This window comes from Notechis scutatus, chromosome 2 (genome assembly GCF_049901735.1).
Source record: "Notechis scutatus isolate UNSWTSFEM ecotype Mainland chromosome 2, rNotScu1.2, whole genome shotgun sequence".
Classification (NCBI taxonomy): Eukaryota; Metazoa; Chordata; class Lepidosauria; order Squamata; family Elapidae; genus Notechis; species Notechis scutatus.
The window spans coordinates 37324722-37347063 of record NC_142010.1 but is presented as its reverse complement, the minus strand read 5'-3'; the positions used below and the strand labels follow the sequence as shown (position 1 = coordinate 37347063).

Genomic DNA, 22342 nt, shown 5'->3' with positions numbered 1-22342 from the left:
TGCCACCTGTAAAACATCTTATACAAATTTTCTTTATATGCTGTTGACATTGTCATTTTATAATTTTGAGACCACATTTTTTGCCATTTCTCTAGATCAATCCCATATCCAAAATTCTTCCCCAAGCAATCATTGTTTCTAGTTAATTTCTAATAAATATCCATACCATTTTTAATCACCTTTCATCAGTACCTGTCAAAATCTTATCTAAATCAATCAGTTTTTCATAGAAACCTTCTGTTTTAGAGTCTTTTCTACCTTGAATGTATTTGGGTAATAGATTCATCTTGATTGTGATATTCTCCTATTAATGACAGTTGCATCTTGCTGCTGCTTAAGTTTGATATAATTATTCTCTTTTAGCGTATCCCTGTCAAATGTACTTGATCTTATTCATGACCTGAATTTTCAATAGATCGGCCAGTTCTTCCTTTTGTCTTGATAGCATATTCTTTGTCAAGATCTTTGTCTTATCTTTATTTGTTTTCAAACCAGCCACTTTTCCATATGCCTCTATCTTTTCTATCAATTTTGATGCTGTTTCTAGTGGGTCTTCTAAAATGAAAACCAGATCATCTGCAAATGCTTGCAACTTAAATTCTTCCTTTTTAATTTTCATCCCTTTTATATCCTTTTCTTCTCTAATATTTCTGTTTAGCACTTCCAAGGTTAACACAAACAACAGAGGTGATATCTTTTATGATACTTTATAATTACAGACCTAATCTGTGGTGATATTTTTTTTATAAATGCTGACCTAATCTGAGGTGATATATTTTTCTAGAAAAGAGCAAATTGGGGATCGACAACCACAGAAAGCAATAGATCTATTTTATTTTGAATGCCATAGTCACTCGGTCTCTGCATAGCCTAGGTGGAGTCATTGTTTATTATTAATGATCTATTGAAGGGGGAAAACCCCACTCCCAGAATTAGTCTTTCTTTATGTTTGCTTCTCAGTATGTCTGGCAATTGACTATACAATAAAGCAGAATACTGGTAAGACTGAAGTCATGGAGTCAATTCAGTAATCCTTTCAAATGAGTTACTGGGCCGAATCAGTTGTGTCTTAGTGTAAACAGAATACCTATCAGTTCAGATGGTCTAATGTAAATTCTGACTAAACTTTCAGAGGAGAAAAGCCTTCTGGATGATACCTCACACTCTTAAAATGCTAGCAAGAGTAACATGATACGTTAGTTTTTACTTAACTTTGATTCTTTCTCTCTTGTCCTTGAAACCTATGTAGAGTTTACTTTGGATCAAGTAAAGGTAACATTGATGAGGTTGAGATTGCTTCAATAAGCAAGGAATGTACCAGGGCAATTGATTTGTAACTTTTGAGTGTGCAGCTTGCCATCAGTGACAGTGCTAAATGTTCTGAAAATTGTGCCTCGAGGGGAAAGAAAACAGGGGGGAAATGCAGGTCAAAGAGATAAACAGATTGGCTGTTTAGAATTGACCATGGATGCGGGACTTTTCTTAGATCAGAAGTCCAGAGGAGTAGAATGAATGTGAGGGGATGTGAGATGGAATTTCAAGGGATTGTGTCCCTTAGTGACAAGTCCCAATTACACATAGTCCTCGACTTATGAGCACAGTTGAGCCCAACATTTAGGTTGCTAAATGAGACAGTTAAGTGAATTTTGTCCCATTTTACTATCTTTCTTGCCACCGTGCATAAGTGAATAACTGCAGTTGTTAAGTTAGTAACATGGTTATTAAGTGAATCTGGCTCATTGACTTTGCCTGTCAGGAGGTCACAAAAAGGGATCACATGACCCTGGGACTCGGTAGCCATCACAAACATAAGTCAGTTGCCAAGTGGTTGAATTTTGATCACATGACCAGTGGTGGGATTCAATTTTTTTTACTACCGGTTCTGTGGGCGTGGCTTGGTGGGCATGGCAGAGGAAGGATAGTGTGAAATCTCCAGTCAGAGGTGGTATTTGGCAGTTCTCCAAACTACTCAAAATTTCCACTACCGGTTCTCCAAAACTAGTCAGAACCTGCTGAATACCACTTCTGCACATGACCATGGAGATGCTGCGACAGTTGTAAAAAATGATCTTAAGTCACTTTTTTCAGTGACTTGAAAGGTCACCAAATGAACTGTTGTAATGAGGGTGAAGGGTTGGTCCCTCCAAGCTTGTGGGTTAGTTTCATTACCAGGCTAGGTAACATCTTCAGCAGACTGACTGGCCCAAAGTAATCCAACTGGCTCCATGCGCAAGGTGGGACAAGAACTCCCTGTCTCCTAGTTTCTCACCTGATGCCTTAACAGATAGTCCTTAATGGCAGCAATAGAGCCTGCCAATTACAAAAGTTGTGACAGTTGTAAAGCGAGTTATCACTTGATTCAGCTGATTTTACGATCTCTTTTGCGGCAGTCTTCAGTGAATATGGTGGTTGTAGAGTTAATGTAGTTGTTAAGCGAACACCACAGTCGTTAAGCAAACTCATTGTTCGGTATGAGATGCTTTTGCTGAAAACCAAAAGTAAATGTTGGCTTTTGACCAAAATTGCATAAATCACAGGATGCTGCAAACAGCCGTAAATGTGGACTAGTCATTGAGCACTTGAAATGCATTGACATGACCACCTGGTGGGGACGTGGGGGGCAGCCATTACCTTTTGGGTGGGTGGGGGGAGTCTATTGTAATTTCAAACCATTAAGTGACCGGCCATAAGTCAAGGATTATCTGAACATCAAACAGGATATTTGCCTTTAGGTGGTATTATTTGATGCCGTTTGTGTTTAGACTCAGACTTAGAATACTTTATTGTCACTTTGAATGTACACTAATCGGCATACATTAAAATGAAATTACATTGCATATAGCTCTCAAGGGTCTCCACCTCTAACATAAACATAAACATGAGTCTATCATCTGCACCTCTATAACTGCCTGGTTTGGTTGTGCAACCCAACAGGACAGACACAGACTTCAGAGGATAATTGGGACTGCAGAAAAAACAATTGCTACCAACCTGCCTTCCAGTGAGGACCTGTATACTGCATGAGTCAAAAAGAGGGCTGTGAAAATATTTACAGACCCCTCACATCCCGGACATAAACTGTTTCAACTCCTTCCCTCAAAACGACGCTATAGAGCACTGCACACCAGAACAACTAGATACAAGGACAGTTTTTTCCCCAACGCCATCACTCTGCTAAACAAATAATTCCCTCAACACTGTTCAACTATTACAAAGTCTGCACTACTATTGCTGTTAATCTTTTCATCACTCCTTATCACCCATCCCCTCCTATATGACTTTATGACTGTAACTTTGTCGCTTGTATCCTTACGATTTATATTGACTGTTTCTAGTATGATTTGATTGCTTATTGTACCCTATGACTTAAATGAATTAAGTGTTGTACTTTATGATTCTTGATTCTTGATGAATGTATCTTTTCTTTTATGTACACTGAGAGCATTTGCATCAAGACAAATTCCTTGTGTGTCCAATCACACTTGGTCAATAAAGAATTCTTTCTATCTATCTATCTATCTATCTATCTATCTATCTATCTACCTATGACAAGATAAATAAATACAAAATTATTCATGTACCCACATATATAACACAGAGAAACAACACAGTCTCGTTTGGATGTATACATGTACATGGCATGAGAAACGGATGGAATGCTTGCCCTTGGAAGTTGTGGGAGCGCCATCAGTTGAGACTTTCAAGAAGAGATTGGACTGCCATTTGTCAGAAATGGTGTAGGGTCTGCCTACAAGGTCCCTTCCAACTCTGATTATCTTATCTTAGAAACAAATCTTGCAAGTTTACCAGATGGATAGCATAGGGAACAAAGCTGTTACAGAACCTGGAAGTCCTGCTAGGTACTTCAAAACCTCCTCCCAGGAGTTTGTCTCTATAAATATAGACTTATTGCTTATTGTTTAATCCTCCAGTCCTGTGAATGCCTATCAGTTTTCCCGAAGTAAAAAAAATATGTAGCAGTAGCACCAATGCAGCCTTCTAGCTAATTGAAGCCAGTGGGCACTTGGCTATCCATGGTTTTAATAACAGATTGCTTAGCATCTTGGCAGCTGAACTGCGGAGTTGTCTGTATTGAAAAGCTGAGAATCTGACATGTCAGGCAATAAAGCTGTCTGGGTGCTCTTCAGGCAGCAGTTTTGCACAAGGATACCACCTTCTTGATGATGCTGTTTCATGTGTGAGTGAGCAGCAAGTAGCCTTCTGGCATGGAGTCTGGCTGCACAGAATGATAATTGTACCATTCCACTTGAAGCTAGGGACAAGATGGAGCAATGCGCTGTCTAATTAAACATGAATACAAAGATGGTTCCAGTCAGTGAGTCATAAATGTTAATGGGACTTGTAAGCATAAATCACTTGCAAGCCAAACGAGGAACTAATCCCATAAATTCCACCCTTAAATATTCTTGATGTTGGCCAAGATTGGAGAGGCCTCCCATTCCCTCCATACCACTTCCCAGCACTGGCATAATGAGTTTCTGGTCACAGTTTTGTAGTAATTGGCGAGAAAGAGTCCCATTCGTGAGCCTAGATCAACCAGAGAGCGTGTGTTTTTCTGACGTAGCTCTGCCTGCTGCACACTGTTGTATGACAACTGCAGAAGGCTTACAGCTACAGCAGGCGGGCTCACGGTGGAAGAAGAACAATGATTAGCCCATCTGTTCCTGCAGAGCTGAGGCCAGGGAAGTGGGGAGGATTGGGGGGAGGGGTAGCGAGCAGGCAAAGGCATCTCTCACACTGGTGTCTCTAGAAAAGGCTGTCTCTTCCAGGTGTGGGAGGAAATGAACACGTGTGCTCTCCCTCTCTCTGTCTCTCTCTCTCTCTCTCTCTCTCTCTCACACACACACACACAAGTACCAGCCTTATTGCTGAGTTGCTTTAAATTACCCAGTGCTGAATATGTCCTGCTAGGCGTAGTTGAAGAGTTGAAAGGAAACGGGAATTCCTGTCGTGATTTTCTCCTTTAGTTTCACCTTGTTTTTTGGGCTTCAATGATTAGGAGGGAAAGGATTTTGAGCAAAATGGAAGCAGCAGGAAAAGGAAAGAGGTGGGAGATGGACAGAAGGGTGCTTTCCCCCAATCCTGGAATTATAATAGACACAGAGAAGTGAAGCACGAGTAGAGATCACTTTCCCTGACTCTCTTTCTTACTGGAAGTGATGCTTTTTGGAGCTGGTGTTTGTAGCAAGAAAAAATATGGACATTTCTATTGGAGTGGATGTGTGCCTGGAAAGTTTAACTGAAGCCTGAAGTTCAGACCCTCCTAGCAGTCTCTTTTCTCAGATTCGTCCATCTCTTACTTCAGATCAGTTCAGTTTTGTCCATTCTGGCCTTCAGCCATGCTTTTTGTAATAGGCTCGCCTCTTTTGTTCTGTGAAAATCATGCACTCCGATATCAAAATACAGGTAGTCCTTGACTTACAACTATTCATTTAGTGATTGTTCGAAGTTATAACAGCACTGGAATCACAGTCATAAGGCACACCAGTAATTAAGTGGGTATCATGTGACTGTGTCTGACTTTACAACTTTTTTGCAGCAGTCATTAAGCAAATCCATTGTACCCAACGAGCATTGTTTGCCAGAAGTAAACACTAGTTTCCAGCAAAAATGACATAAATCATGGTCCCGGGATCACAGGACACTGCAAACAGCCATAAATGCGGGCCAGTTGCCAAGCATCCAAAATGCAATGAAGTTACTGTGAGAAGGAGGGGTGACCAACAGAATTTGAAATTGGGTCATAAGTAGCTGTGGAGAAGTCTGTCATAACTGGCCACTTTGTCTACCTTGTCTCCCCTCAGTTGTCTTTTCTCCAGAATGAACATCCCAAATTCCTTCAACCTATCCTGAAGCACCACCTCAAGTTTAAGCACATCTTCAACCTCAACTTCCTGTATCATCTTGTTGTGGTTAACCGGCAGCAGGTGCAGACAGCTGAGGAGAGTGAGGTCTCAGATGAGGGGCCTGGACCATTAGGAGTGGACTTCTGCCTTCAGAGATTGTGTGGGCTGGCAGCAGTGATGAGGAGGTTACCGAGGAGCCTGGGCCAAGTGCGCGTGCGTGCAGGATTGCTCTGAGGAAAGAGCAGTTGCAACAGCACGGGTGACTCCGGAGTAAAGCTGTAAGGTAATGGCCCCTCATTCAAGAAGATAAAAGCCAGCTGTGAAGCTAACCAGAAGACAAAGAAGTTTTGAACTCAGCCTCGTGAACATTACAGTTGGTATTTGAAGACACTTGTAAATTATTTCTTATCTGTTGTTTTTTGTCAGACTTGAAAAAACTTGGCAAGGCTCTTTCTTGTCGGAGCTAATTAGTTGGAAGCAGCCTTTTATCTGTGAAGAAACAGGATTCTTTGCTGAAACTTAATCAGATTATACTGCTGCCTTTGTCTTGTGTTTGCTCTCTTGGAACCAGGTTTGGGTCAGAACACATCTTTGTCACCTTTCTCTAGGCCTGCTTCCATCTGCCAATAGCATTCTAGAAAAGTAGTGTCCAGAACTGTACACAGTCCTCCAGGTCTGGTGTCATGAGTACAGAGTGGAGGAGAATAAGGACTTCATGTGCCTTTAATAGAATATATCTTCTATCATATCTTGCTCTTTTCAGTCTTCCAGCCTGTCTAGATTAGCCTGCAATCTTGTCTGGGTGTGGACAAATTTCCCAATTTTCAATTGATGCAACCACTGTTTTGCAGCCACGCTGCACTTACTGACTTAATAACATGTTCAGGGTGGAATTGTTATTCCAAGGGCATTTCTACAAATATTTTTCTCAGGATCCTAAAAAAGGGAGTTATTTGTCCGGTTATGTATCTTTCATTCTGTGGTTAACTTCTGTTTCCTAAGGGAAAGTTTTGCATTTGTCCTTGTTCAGTTTTATTCAGTTGTTTTCAGTCTAGTTTTCTAACTTACTACAGATAGATTTTAAGAGCTTCCATTCCCCCCACCACCAAAAAAAATAGTAAAACAAACTTGGGTCCCAACTATTAAATTTGCAGTCTCCCTCCCCCAAAATGTGTAACAGTTTCAGAGCTGCCCCAAGAAGGCCATTCTGCAAATATGTAAAGTCCGAATCTGGCAGCTTTAGACTTGGGTCACTTGAGGCCAAAATAGTAATTGTAGGAGAGGCTCATTTGAATCCATGGAAATAATTCCTCTGAGTGGTATGAAAGCTGACATCTGTAGAGCTTCCACTGCTAGGTGATTTCCCCTGGTGCTGCTCAGTTTGCAGCCTCGGTGTTAACAGCATATTGTGCTAATAGCATCCTCTTGCTGGAGAAAACATTATACTTCACATCTGAAGTGGTTAGCAGAAGCTGTAATTGAGGTGTGAAGTGACTTTCCACATAACATGGTTTTCATGCTTTTTCTTGCTTTGTGTTGCCAAGTGGAACTCTGTGAGTGGAAACCCCAAAGCAATTAGGGTGTATAAAAGGATCTGGCACCTTTTCAGTTATGTATGTGCAGTCAGAGTGGGGCAGAGGAATTTCTATTCTCTATGGACATGGTTTAAATCCAGGAGAATCAATACTGTTTAAACGTTCTTGTATTTGCAAAGGAAACCATGAAGATTTCACTTAGGAACCAGTGACATTTTGAGCAGGAAGGAACTCTTGTTCAAACTGTTAAGTAATAATTGAAATAAATTGAAAAATACAGCAATGTTAAGGGTAAATGAAATAAATTATTAATCTTTGATAAACATTGTATCTTCTGCTAGAACTTTAGCTTCCCTTTGTCTAATATTTGTCTAATATTTTCCATTGCTATTAAGAGTGAGCACGATTATTACCTTCGTGCATCATACAAGCAGGATGACAACTCTTTTTTTTTTTTTTGCTACAACACAACCACACTCATAAAGTATCTGAGAAGCAAATCAATACTCAGAGAGTTTATTCTATCTGAATCCTAAAAAGATACCATAGAATTTATCTTTTCTTTCCAAAAAGCCTTTCATGTGTTTTAAGCTGATAACCGATGAGAATTGGAATGGAATGGAATGGAAAAGAAATGAGATGGGATGGGATGGGATGGGCTGCGATGCAATAGAATGGAATGGAATGGAATAGAATAGAACAGAACAGAACAGAACAGAACAGAACAGAACAGAACAGAACAGAACAGAATAGAATAGAATAGAATAGAATAGAATAGAATAGAATAGAATAGAATAGAATTCTTTATTGGCCAAGTGTGATGAGTCACACAGGGAATTTATCTCCAGTGCAGAAGCTCTCAGTTTAACCATTATTTGACTGGTTTGTTGTGAAAGTTATCAACCACTAGTCAGTTTATAGGGTATCAGAGATGGAACGCTTTGCTCTATTGGTCAACAAAGAGTTGCTCTCCCTTGTCCTCCACAATCTACAAAGTGGTGAGACAGTGTTCAAGAAGTAAAAGAAGGAACAAGCAGAAAATCCCAGTCCTCTCTCTCAAACTATTCTTTCCACAAAAAGCTTTGGATATGTTCTAAAACCACATTTTATTCAGACATGAAATATGTGACCAGTTAAAGTGGCTTTTCCCAAAACAAAGAACTCTTCATACTCAGAATGTTTTACATGTACTTGCCTTTAAAATATAATTTCTAATTAAAACTTGTCCCATGTTCAAGGTTGCAAATTTGTCTTTTCAAATCATTTGTAAGGTTTTCTTAAGAGCTATCATTCTGAACAGGAAGTTCCACTGTACTTTTCTTTATAGACTTTTTAAGTATTTCTTAAGTTTAAATCAATGAGAGAAGTCCTTGGTGGAAGGGCCAGGAATTTCCCAGCAGGAATGACAATTATGTTTAGCCTAACTGTTGGCAACCTACAGATAGATAGTCCTTGACTTGCATAGCATCCATTTGAAGTTGCAACCTGCCTGCAAATTGGAGTTATGACCTGGCTCCAAGGCTCCAACTATTGTCTCCCCTTGACTGCACGTCAGAGGAATTATGTTTGCGGCATCCCGCAATCGTGGGACTGCAGTTTATGATGTTTTTACTAAAAAAAAGGAAGAAACTTGGAAGAAGGGATTCTCCAATAAGACTTTAAATTAGTATCCATTGGAAATTATTATCCATTTCAGAGAAGATAAAGCCGTAGTGATTGTTTGCCCTAGTCTGTGAAAGGAGTATTTGTGGACCTCTGGATAATGTACTGCCTATGTTAATTGAGGTTTTTGGGAGCAATTGTCAGCAATTGATCACATTTTCTTCATCCCCACCATTGGATAATCTAAACCAAGTCTACGTCTTGGGTTTTTCCAGGAGTTTATACTCTCCATAGGATTAGCAGATTGGGTGAAAAAATATAGAGAAGAATGGAAAGAAAGGAGGAAATGGAAGCAAGGAGAGGCATTGAGAAGAATATGAAACAAATAAGGAAATTAAAAACAAATTATCTCCTTCTCCCATGACAGTATTTCAGAAAATGTTTTTTTAATTGACAATGCCCTATTGCAAGGTAGAAACCTTGGGCTATACAGATAGGTAGGCACCAGTTTGTCCTCATTTTACCAACCTTGGAAGGATGGAAGGCTGAGTCAACCTTGAGCCTGGTGGGATTTGAACTGCGAAATTGCAGGCAGTCAGCAGAAGTAGCCTACAGTACTGCACTCTAACTACTGCGCCACCATGGCTCAAATATGCCTTCTTTCCAAATGTGATCTGGGAAATGTGTCATTAAAGATAGCCCTTCACTTTTAACCATCAATTTAGCGACTGTTCAAAGTTAACACAGCCGTGAAAAAAAGTTCCACTGCTTCTGGCTCCAGACGCCATTAGATATGTTGTTACTCCTGTCAGTTATCTTAGCCAGTTGGAGTCAGCAAACCACCGGAGAGCATTTTTGCTCGCATGCTGCCTTGCGATTCCGTCGACTGTCCTGTATGGCAAGTATAAAAAGATACCATTGACTGAAAGACTCTGTTCCTGTGGCTCAGGAGAGGTGGAGACTATGGGTCACATACTCAGGGGTGGGATTCAAAAATTTTAGCAACTGGCTCCCTGCCTAATTGCTGGGTGGGCGTCGCCATGGTGGGTGTGGCCTAGTTGGCCTCCTGTACAACGGCAGGGGGGTAGTGTTTTTGCCCTCCCGGGCTCCGAGGCTTTCCTCGAGCCTCTGGGAGGGTGAAAATAGCCTCTCTAGACTCCGGAGGTTCTCTGAAAGCTGGAAACAGGCCCATTTCTGGCCTTCCCGAACTTTCAGGAGGCCCATTTTTTTCCCTCCCTGAGCCTCCACGCGCCCTGCACTCACCTGCATCCAAAACGGGCCGTGTGGGGATTCCTGGGAGGGGCAGGGTGGGGTGAGCCAGGAGTGGGATTTGGGGGTTTTCTGAACTGTGCAGGATCTTAACTAGAGGGTCTCCCAAACCCCTGCAAACCCCCAATAGCCCACCCCTGCCTTCGATGTTCCTTTTACACAGAGATTAGGATAAAAACATATTCTGCCAATAACTGGCCATTCCGACACTACTTATCTCCAGTGGCTGCTTAAGGACGAATAGTCCATAACTACAGCACAGGTGGTTAGATTCTGCACAGCAGCACTGGGGATTCATCAGAAACGTGTCTACTCCACCATAGTTATGTTATATAGCAAATGTGGCAAACCCTTTGCACTGCTTATTCCTTTCTCTTAGTATTAAACTGACAACAGGCCCCACAGTTTATGGATTGTAATTTTAGTATAGTTAGACCATGTGTAACTGACAGACTGGATTTTATCATAGATTTTAGTTGCTATTTATTATTTTATACTAACATTTTTAACTGTATATTTAATGAGTGTTTTTATTTGTTCTGGTCTCTGGTCTATGACTGTAATAAACTGATTGATTGATTGTGAACATGAAGTCCTCATTTGAAATATGCCTTCTTTCCAAATGTGATCTGGGAAATACAGATACAGATTCACTTTTAACCATCAATTTAGCAACTGTTCAAAGTTAAAACGGCAGTGAAAAAAGTGAATTATTACTGTCGTAGCATCCCCATAGTTATGTGACCAAAATGCTTGCCAACCAGCCTGTATTTACGATGGTAGCAGTATCCCAGGATCATATGATCACTATTTGTGACCTTCCCTGTCGACTTCCAACAAGCAAAGCTAATAGGAAAAGCCAGATTCCCTTGGGCTTTTGTAACTGAATAATCCCCGGACGGACTGAAATAGTGTATGATATATGGACTGTTTGACTATGCTATAAATCTTACTGGAATAAACTAGGAATACTGGAATAAACTAGGGATCCCTAATTGCTTTAATTTTATCCTCTTACCTAATAATGATATTATTTCAGTAGCTTCATTATTAGTTTTTGTAATTAAAGCAATATCATCTGTAAACAACAATAATAATGACACTGTATAAATGACACTGTGTTAGGGATATACACCCTAGCAGAATCTGCACAGCAGTCAGGCAGGCAGGCAAATATGTGAGACAAACGTTTTTGTAGCTTACACTCAGTAAAACAGATACACTGTGCTAGTTAAATAGTTTATTCCAGTAATAGATTTGTAGCATAGTCAAAACAGTCCATATATCATACACTAGTTCAGTCCGTCCGGGGGTTATTCAGTTGCAAAGTCCAGTGTCGAAAAAGAGGTCAGTAAACTTACAAATATCAGTCCAGTAATAAATCTCCTTGCAGTAGAGATATGAAGAAGTCGACCCTCCTTTCTTCCTTCAGCAACAGCAGAGAACACGCAGTTAACAATCCATCATCGTCTGCAAGCAATCCAGTAAGCCAGCAATCAATCAGGTTCTCTTGCTCCCTCTTATGGCGATTTTACAACCGCACCCAAAATTACATGCTTTGCAGTTAAAGTGACACACACTTAAACTCACTATTATAGTCTATATATATTATTTTACCCAAACTACGTTAGGTAACCTATGTTATTCCTAACAATTCCGTGTTTCATTTAACAACTGCAGTGATTCACTTAAGAACTATGGCAAAAAAGGTCATAAAATCAGGCAAAGCTCACTTAACAATTGCTTTACTTAGCAATAGAAAAATCTGGTCCCAAAGGTCCTCATCTTAAGAAGAAATAAATTGCTAAATAGTAGTATATAGTTGATTCATGATATCATATCATGAGTCCTAATACTATTAAGACCCTCTCCTATTGGGCTTGGCAATGCTTTATTTTGAAAGGGAAAAGGTGCTTTGGAACGTAAGTAGGCAAGTCCTTTAATCAATTAGAATTAGAATAACAGAGTTGGAAGGGACCTTGGCGGTCTTCTGTCCAACCTCCTGCTTATAGTCAGGAAACCCTATACCAGAGGTCTCCAACCTTGGCAACTTTAAGACTTGTGGACTTCAACTCCCAGAATTCTCCAGCCAGCTATGCTGGCTATGCTGGCTGGAGAATTCTGGGAATGAAGTCCACAAGTCTGCAAGGTTGAGACCTCTGCCCTATACCATGTCAGACAAATCTCTTCTTAAAATCTTCCAGTGTTGGAGCATTTATAACTTCTGGAGACAAGTTGTTCCACTGATTAATTGTTCTAACTGTCAGGAAATTTCTCCTTAGTTCTAAGTTGCTTCTCTCCTTGAGTTTCTACTCATTGCTTCTTTTCCTCCCCTCAGGTGCTTTGGAGAATAGCTTGACTCCCTCTTCTTTGTGGCAGCCCCTGAAATGCTGGAACACTGCTATCATGTCACCCCTAGTCCTTCTTTTCATCAAACTAGATATACCCAGTTTCAGCAACCATTCTTTATATGTCCAGTTCGCTAATCATTTTTTGTTGCTCTTCTCTGCATTCTTTCTAGAGTCTCAACATCTTTTTTACATTGTGGCGACCAAAACTGGATGCAGGATTCCAAGTGTGGCCTTACCAAGGCATTATAAAGTGGTATTAATACTTCACGTGGTCTTGATTCTGTCCCTCTGTTTATGCAGCCTAGGACTGTGTTGGCTTTTTTTGGCAGCTGCAACACACTGATGGGTCATATTTAAGTGATTGTCCACTCGGACTCCAAGATCCCTCTCACAGTCATCACTATTGAGCAAGGTACCACATATACTGTACCTTTGCAAAGGGAAAAGATGTGGTTATTTTAAAGAGTTTCCAGCATGGCTACCTTTTCCCTCTTGGAATTTGAAGCCCAGCAAAGCCCTATTCATCTACTGACTGCCTAAGACCGAAAGCAGTTAAGGGGCAGGCTAGACAGAGAGATTTTGCTTCCAGAGACTAGGAATAAGATTTTCCTTCATTTCCTTTCCATGTACAAAGTCTAATCACTTCATATTGGTAATAGCTGTACTCAGAGATGGCAGGCTGGTTTAAGCAGCTTAAGACAAGAAGCATGGTATGTGCTGCTGTTTCCAAGATCACCCTGCTGTCTCTTGCATCTGCCTAGGAATAAAACCAAAGCAGAGGGCAGGACACAATTAACTATTAAGCATTGCATAACAGAAACTCTACTAGATTAGATTTGTGCTCCGTCTGATCCACCAACCGGTTTCACTGATGGCTTATTAGCTGCCTCTGTAAAACCATCGAGCAGGATGGGAAGAGTTTATTCAGAGCACTTCCAAAAACTGCCCAGTTATTCTCTTCTGTCTTCTACCCACCTCACAAAGTAGTCTTCTCTAATTTAGGAACAGAAACAGAGTTGACTTAAGCCAACAATGATTTTACTATTTAAAATTAAAATAAGGGTAATGAAGGACTGCTGGATATTTTTTTATTAATGAGGGATCGTTGGTGCTCTTTGAGCTTAGGGTAATGAAATATCTGCAAGAAAACAAGCAAGCTCAGAGAGCACCGAGGACCCCTCATTTCAACCGTGAGCTACAAACATTCTCCTTTATTGGTATTTTTCATTAATAAAATGGAGCTGTCTGAGTATTATTTAACTTTTTTAAAATTTCCATTGAAATTCAAGTCTCTTATTTTTCAATATGACTCATACTGAGCACTGGTTTCTTAACTGAGGAGCACGGACTATAAAGTTATGCAAAAACTAGGAGAAAAATATCAGGCAGCTAATAGGCAGCTACTATTCAACTTGATAAAGAAAATAAGAAGTAAGATCCTGTTTGAATTTCTGGCAATCTCTATCTGCAGAGATGCAAACTTTGAATGTTTTTTTTAGTCTGCAGAATTTCTGGCAAGGGCCATTCCGGGTTATTTGTTTTCAAGATGTCTTTCAGATGCATTTTGTTCCAGATCATAGCAATAGTAAGAACAACACCCATCAGGATAAATAAAGAGTTATATTAGTGCAGGGCCACGGGTAGCTGCCAAATATCAGATTCTGTGATCCCCATTGTTAATTCTACGTAAACGCAAAGAACGCTATCTTCTTTTCAGATATTTCAAAGCTTTGGCAATCCTAGTGAAGCATAAGCACTTCCCTAACTAATCTGGAGATACTAATGAAATTTCCTGTTGGGAGAGAATGCCTACCAATAGGTATATATTTAGCAGTGAATTCATAGACTGGAAGAGGAGCAGTTCATGGATTCCCCCCAAATGCCTGATTCCATCCACAACACCTACCGTTCTTCAACTCCTTCAAGCATTAAGAATGAAAGTAAACAAAAACATTTTTTTCACATAGTGAAAATTAATATTTGGGATTAATTGTCACAAAACATAAAAATGGCTACTGTCTTAAATAATTATAAGAGGCTATATACAATAAATAAGATAGAAGAGAGAGAGAAGAATTAAGCAGACAGACAGACAGATGATAGAATACATTCATGGAGCACAGATATATCAAAAGCTATTGGTTTTGCAAATTGGTTGTTATTCCTGGTTGGGAGTAGCATGCTTCCAAATACTACTCGCAAAGGAAGAGCCATGAGGGAGGGATATATGCCCACTTTCTACTTGTGAACAGCTCAGAACCATTATAAGAAAAAGAAATGTTCACTAAGAATGGGTTATGAGATGACCCAACAGAGCTTTTCTTATGTTCTTAGGATTCTTCTCCTTTTTCCTAACATTCCTGCCCATGTACAGTACTTTTTTTTTTTTCAAACACTCAAAGTGCCTATTTAGTTTTAAGCCATATAAGGAGCCTCAGTCATCTTGATACAACTGGACAATATTTTGTATACAACCAAAATTATATCTTACTGGTTTTAGATACCATGGATGACAGAGGTCCATTTTGTACTATCTTTAAATTTGGATAGGTTCTGTGCAGGGGTGAGATTCAACCGGTGTTACTACCGGTTCGGTGATTACATAGTCACAGTGCCTGACACACACTGCATGCGTGTAAAAAACCTTAGGCTGTGCCGCCCAGACAGCTGAAAAGCGCTGCATGCAGGTGTGCAGCGTTCGAAAAGCCTCTTTTCCCCTGCTTTTTCAACCTCAGCTGTGCTGCGCAAAGCAGCTGAGGTTGAAAAAGCAGGAAATAAAGGACAGGTAAGAGCCCAGGCAGGCAGGTGGGCCAAACAGCAGCCAGTTCGGTGTCTGCTGCTCTTCAGAGCTACCAGTTCCATAGAGCCGGGCAGAACCAGTAGCATCCCATCCCTGGTTCTGAGGGAAAATGAGACTGTATGTGCTTTAATATGACTAGATGATATGTTGAAAGAGGGAGGATTAGCTAAGAGAGTAGGCATAATAATTTTTTAAAAGAGGATTCCAGTGTTGTTGCTTGAAAAAAAAGAATTGAGACCTTCAAATGTATTTTAGTGCACTGTCAAATGGGAATTTTTTTTTAGTCAGTCCACTGTTCCATTCTCAAAAAGTTGCAAGGCTAGAGACACACTAACCATATCCCACAAACCATCTGCAGCCTCTTCCCGTTCTCCAAGCTATAAATCAGTGACTAATGGACTGGATAAGGACAAATGACTCAAGCTTCAACCAAGCAAAAGAAAGGCAGATAAAGGAACAGAGATTCAACTTATATTGGTTGAGATTTCTTTCACCTTAAAGACTCATATTATGGAGTTTATATGTATTCCTGGATTAAAACTGAGTCCGGATGTCCAGAGTTTGGAGATAGTTTAGTATTGAATCCTTACAGCTGGACATGAAAAGATGGTGGCAAAAATAGGTGTGATGACCCTGGGCTGAGCCCGGATGCAACACAGCCAGAATGAAGGCTTAACTCCCCTTCATTGCTCCAACTTTCCCCCAAAAGTCGCACCATTCACTGCAAGTCCAGGAACAAAGCTCTAAACACACACCTCTAATAGTTCCTGGCTGCTATTAGTCCAGAGGAGCAGCACAGTTCTGAGAGCAACACAGTTCAGGAAATTTGGTTCCAAGAAGTCCTTGTCACAGGAAGAGTTCCCTGGGACTGCAGCACAACCTGAAGCAGAACTGGGTCATTACAAATTTGCACATAGCCAGGCCAGGCAAGCAATGCAAGCAGGGCAAGACAAGGCAAGTATCCAGAAGTCAGTAATATCACGTAAGACTGGAAAAAGGCAACGCTTGTTCCCAAGTGCCTTCCCAACAGCACCTCTTTAAATCTCACTCCCCAGGTAAGCCTTGTGAAGAGGGGTACGGCGCCCTCCTCCTGAGTCATCAGGTCGCCCTGCGCTGATCCTGCCTTCTCTCCATTCTTCGTGCTTGAGAATCTGAAGGTGGGGGGCAATTGCTCACTGCCTGCCCTTTCCTCCCCCTTTGCTTGGTCATCCTGCACTCTCTGTCCTTCGCTGGTGGGACTGGGAAGGGTCCTGATCCTCCAGTCATTTCTCCATCAGCCCTAGCTCCGTCTTGTCCTCCTCCTCGAAGCCAGGCTCCAATGGGGTCATGACAACAGAACTCTTAACACCAACATCCAGTACAATTTGTTCCTATCATACTAAACCATTAGTTAATGTTACATTTCAATACATCATCTCCTTCATTCAGTTTCCAGGATTTAGATATGTCTGCTAAAAAGCATAGCAGAAATCTAAGGGTTTCAATGAAACAAGGATTGCTTTGTGTTTTGGACAGCCAAAAGGGCAATATCAATCACGAGTAACAATGCACAACTATTGTTCTAGTTTTTAAAAGGAGTCGTCTTTAAATTGACAGACTGTATCTGTGAACTTGTCCAGAGCTACAAAAGTGAAGCAAAGTTGTGATGAAATCTTTCCATGTTCCTTTTGCCCTATTACTAGAACAATTAATTAAAAATGGTAGAGCTGAGCCTATTGATTCATTTAGCTCTTGGAAGCTTAATGAGGTGTAAATCCTACTGGCAGCTGCATAGTGGAGCTGTCAAAGTAATTTATATCAATTGATGTGATTTGTACAGGTTCTCAATCACACCACGGTTGCTCCCTCCAATCTGTCATATTCTGAACGGAGCAATTTAACTGTTGAATTTCTGTTTGACTGGATCCAATTTTCTCTGGATTATGCTAATGAGCCTAGAAATTTGACATTAAAAACATCAGAAGTGCCATACTGGAGTGACCCAAAGACTTATAAATATGTGATATTCTGGTCCAACAGTTGCCAAACAGATTGCAGTGAGAAGCATCTATGCAAGTCAGCTATTACTAAATTTACTGCAGAGATTATGTGGTAATCTTAACTAGTGGCTATTTGATGGTCTTGTGTTCTATGAATTTGTCTAATATATTTTAAAAGAGCAAAATGTAGACAGTCATTACATCACCAAGTTTGTGAAGACTTCCTTTGGTCTAACCTGAATCTCATGTCATTTACCTTCATTTCAATGTCCCAAGTTCTTGTATTTTGCAAGAAGCCAAATATTTTCTTTGTCATGCATTATTTAATACTCTCCTCACATTTCTTCTACCCATAATTCCTGCTCAATAATCAGATATATGAGACTCTCACCCCTGCCTTATTTTTTTTACCTATATGGCTCCTTTTCCTCTGCAGTTTTTTTTAACTAAAATAGTTTTTCTTTTTAGAAAACTATTTCTTGACCTAGCCTTTCTGTCTTGCTTCTAAACTTACTTAGCTGCTTAATTATTATCTAGACACCTTTTCACTGGGCCAAGAAACCTCAGTAACAAGAATCCTTATTAAGTTTTAAAGAATTTAGCTGCTCTGTAATTTATTTCCTTTTCAGCTTCTTTCAAAGCTTCATTGGCAAAGTTCATATTTATTACTCCTATTCATTTACATGTTTAGCCCTGTTCATTTGCTCTGGATTGTGAGCTCCTAGAGAAGGATAAGCAATGCAATGAACATTTAAATATTGACTCCAACCCCTCTCCCCAAGTAATCCAGAATCTCATAGGAAAAAGCAGTAATTCTAAAGCATTTGAAGGATGAAGATGGTTCTGATTTGTGATTTGGACTTGGTATTTTATGTGCTTTTAAAGTTGTAGCAACGTTTCAGCAGAATCTCATCTGCCATCATCAGGCTTCTGTATTGTGTTCATCTGTGAGTCAGACTATCACAGCCGTTTTAGTTTTAAATTTGGGGCAGCCTATTGCTGTGCCAGAATGTTTTTTTTTTCATCCTGATTGGTTGGGAGTCTTGGTCTGTGTTTATTGGTCTTGGAGTTTGCTGTGTTCTGCTTGATTGGTGTTTCTAATATCTTCTGTCTGTTTTGTGGCTTTTTTGTGTCTTGATTGGCTGGCAACATTGTGTTCCTGTATTGGAGGCTTTTAGTGCAGCTTGGCTCCGAGTAAATTGACAGCTATCATTTGTTAGGAAGCTGGGTTTCATCTGGGTGCCTGGTTGGGGTGTGTTTGAGCTGGAGGTATCAGGGGGGATCTGTTTGTGCCCAGGTGTTTGCCTGGCTTGTGGTGTGGAGATTTTTTTGTTTGAGAGTGCAGGCTTCCAAATGATTGACAGTCTGGTGGAATCATCTCTTCTATTCATGCTTTCAGGTCTTTTTTCAATCTCTATGGCTTCTCTGATAATTCTGTGGCTGGGGTTTTCTATAGTGGCTAGGGTTTTGGTGCCATTGAAGTTGATGCTATGACCTGTGGCTTCCATGTGTTGGACTAGTGAGGAAGTGTGTTCCAGCTTTTTTACTGCATTTTTATGTTCATCTAGGCAGGTACTTATTCTTCTATTGGTCTGTCCAATGTATGCGGCTGGGCATGATGCACAGGGGACTTCGTATATGCCTTGGTTTTCCAGGTCAATTTTATCTTTGGGGTTTCTAAGGATGGCTGCTATTTTTCTGTCTGTTTTGAAGGCAGTCTTGATGTGATGCCTGTGTAGTATCTTACTGATTTTGTCTGTAGTACCTCTTATGTAGGGCAGGACAGCTGTTCCATAGGTCTGTTCATCTTCTAGGTCTCCATTATGTCTCAGTGTGTTTTTGTGGATCAAGCCGGTGACTTTGCTTTTGTGGAAGCCGTTGTCTATCAGTACTTTACTCAGGGTGCATAGTTCAGTCTTTATGTGTGTCTTGTATATATATATATATATACAGTGCATTCAGAAAGTATTCAGATCCCCTTCACTTTTGTCAATTTTGTTATGCTACAGTTGTTATAATTTATTTTTTAAAGAGAACTCGCTGGTCACTCTGACTGAGCTCCAGAGATCCTGTGTGGAGATGGGATAAAGTTCCAGAAGGACAACCGTTAGTGCAGCCCTTGATCGAACTGGGCTTTATGGCAGAGTAGCTAAATGGAAGCCTCTCCTCAGTGCAAAACACATGAAAGTCCGCTTGGAGTTTGCAAATAAGCACCTGAAGAACTCTCAGACTATGAGAAACAAACTCCAAGCAGGCTTTCATGTGCCTGGCATTGAGGAGAGGCTTCCATTTAGCCACGCTGCCATAAAGCCCAGTTCGATCAAGCTTCATAGATAGAAGGGTCTTTCCCGTAGATCCTCTCAAAGTTTATATGAGGGAAGGTAGTAAGGAGGAGGATTCCCAGCAGGAAGGGCTGCATTGCAGAAGGGTAAGAGACAGCTCGGTCCAGACATCATGTGTGAGAGAAATAGGATGAAGACAGTCCCTCCCTAATGGTTCCCAAAGTATATTGTATATGTAGATAGTAGAGTTCTCAGTCTGGCAATGTTCTGTCTATAGGTGTGGAAACAATAAAGAACTCAGCTTGGAAGAATCATTGTGTCTTTCTTGGCTTTGGGGCAGTGGAGGGATTAAACTTTTTTTTACCACCGGTTCTGAGGCCATGGCTTGGTGGATGTGCATTGCGGCACGCAGAAGGTTTAATACTGACCTTTTCCTGCAATCCTGCACTCTCTCTGTGTGTTCAACAGCTGATGCACGGCAATCTGCTGTGCCACGCGAAGCAGCTGAGCTTCAAAACCAGGAAATAAAGGTCACTATAGAGCCGGGGTAGATGGGTGGGCCCAGCAGCTGATTGTCGGAGAGAACCGGTTCACTCACAGATGATCCTTGGAGCTATCGGTTCAGCTGAACCAGTAGAATACCACCCCTGCTTTGGGGACTGACAATTTATCTCTATAAGAAGCTATTTGCTCACATTCGTATCACAGGCTTATTTTATTTTCCATATTTTCTTCTTCCCTGTTTTAACAGCTTGGAAACTAAGGAGTGGAGAGTGTTGGTTTCAGCTGCCATTTTGGATTCACTATGAAACTCAGTACTGACAGCAGTGTTTTAAATAATGGATTGGAAAGTATGAAGGAATAAAGCATAATGTTAAAAGCACATCCAATTGCTTCCCTCCAGCAACATTTCATTGAGGGAGCTTCCTTAGGCACAGTGTGTGAGATTCTAAGAATTTTAAGATGGCAGCTGTGATCACATGATTGGAACTCCACCCATTTTCATTCATGGCCATGACTACCATCCTGACTACAACATCTACTTATAGGTATGAATTAGAAGAACGGAATTTCTTTTGGGATATCTTTGGATGCCAATTAGCTTTTGGTTCCTAACATATAAATAAAAAAACACTAGCCATTATCTCTTTACAGTGGGGATGTGTGCTGTAGCCCACTGAATAAATTACTTATTCCCTGTACAGTTCCTTCATGGCAGTTGTACTAGATGCCTGGGACTGCATGTATATATCCTTTACAAATGTTTACTTTTGGACCTTGATTTTTATTTTTCATACTGTTTGAGAATTCTTTTTCTCAGTGAATGATGACCTTCTATGAAGAGCATCTACATACTTATTTTTAGAATATTTGTGCTTTAATCAATGACCATTTGGAACACTAATACAACACTTTGTCTGTGGGGCTATTATTCTTTTTTTTCTGAAATCAGAACAAGTAATTTTACAATATTAAAAGGTGCTGCTCTTGAATCACAATTATCCTTCCACAACTAAGTTATTTAAATATACCATTAAAAGAAGACAGCTGCATATGAGCTGTGGTGAACTTCCCTCCAAATATTCGCAATGTCCAGAAGTCACAAATCTTCTCACATCGCACCATTTCAAATCTCTGCAATTTTGTAAATAAAACAAATATATGTAGAAAGTCTGGCACATGGCACTTTATTTGTTTTAATAGGCATATCTATCTCCCTGTCCAGTGGAGTTTTAAAAGCAAGTGGCAGTTATTTAGAATCAGGCAGGCAATTCACATAGGGATTGCCCAAAACAAACAATTATTCTTGGCTTCGGGCAGCCTCTTCTCAATGCAAACATGTTATTCTCTGCTCTGTGACCTCCCGCTAGCAGAGATTCCCTATGTAAGGCAAGTTAGGACCTTAATTTTCAGTATCTTTTCAGCAGCTTTTGTGGTGATTTCATTCTCCTGTGAGATTGCTGGAAAAACCACTAAGGGAAGGCAAAAGCCAGATCAGGTCATAGAATTAAGAAGGAGATACAGTATTGAAAGCTGACCAGTTAGAGAGTCTCCAGACTCTAACCTTGACAAAAAGCAAGGGATTTCCCCAGGCTAGCTTAGGGGTGATGCTTTTATTCATCTCAAATGTCATGAAATAGCATACAAGCTTTTGGATATCTTGCAAGCTACCGAGAGTCACTGAGAGTGAGTGGGCCATTACTCCCACAATTTGGAAAATTCTGGGAGAGGAGAGGAGAGGAAAGGAAAGGAGGCTGTAATGGATGGATGCCTATATCAACCCTCTATTAGGTTACTTCATTCTGTGTCCCAAATGAAACACGCTAGTCTAGGCCATACATGTTGATTCTTGTCAGGTAGAGCTTTGAGGCTTTCTCAGTTGTTGGGACAAAGAATGCAGAAAATATTCATTAGATCTGATTTTTGGAAGTATAGACTATGCAATTAAATTTGTTTGTGAAATGTAGAGAGCTCTTGATAGGTGGAAAGCGTGAGAAATATCAACCAAATTATCTTTGTACTAACAAAACTCATTATAATTTAAGCTTTTAAAAATACCTTTTAAAGAATGGTAAGAGATGTTGGGTGAACTTGTGCCTTGAGTTCCTATTATACCAAACAAGATACTAAGGGATTAGCACGTGAGACAGGAATGA

At 40.4% G+C, this 22342-nt stretch overlaps 1 protein-coding gene across 1 annotated transcript in view; it reads left to right on the top strand.

Annotated features, from left to right (window-relative positions):
- Positions 1 to 13044, top strand: part of SHQ1 (SHQ1, H/ACA ribonucleoprotein assembly factor) — a 111032-nt gene extending 97988 nt beyond the window's left edge. Inside the window, exon 13 of the transcript XR_015747482.1 lies at positions 12612 to 13044. The gene's annotated coding sequence lies outside the window, so the exon portion shown is untranslated. The remainder of the gene's footprint in view (positions 1 to 12611) is intronic.
- Positions 13045 to 22342: the final 9298 nt, after the last annotated feature.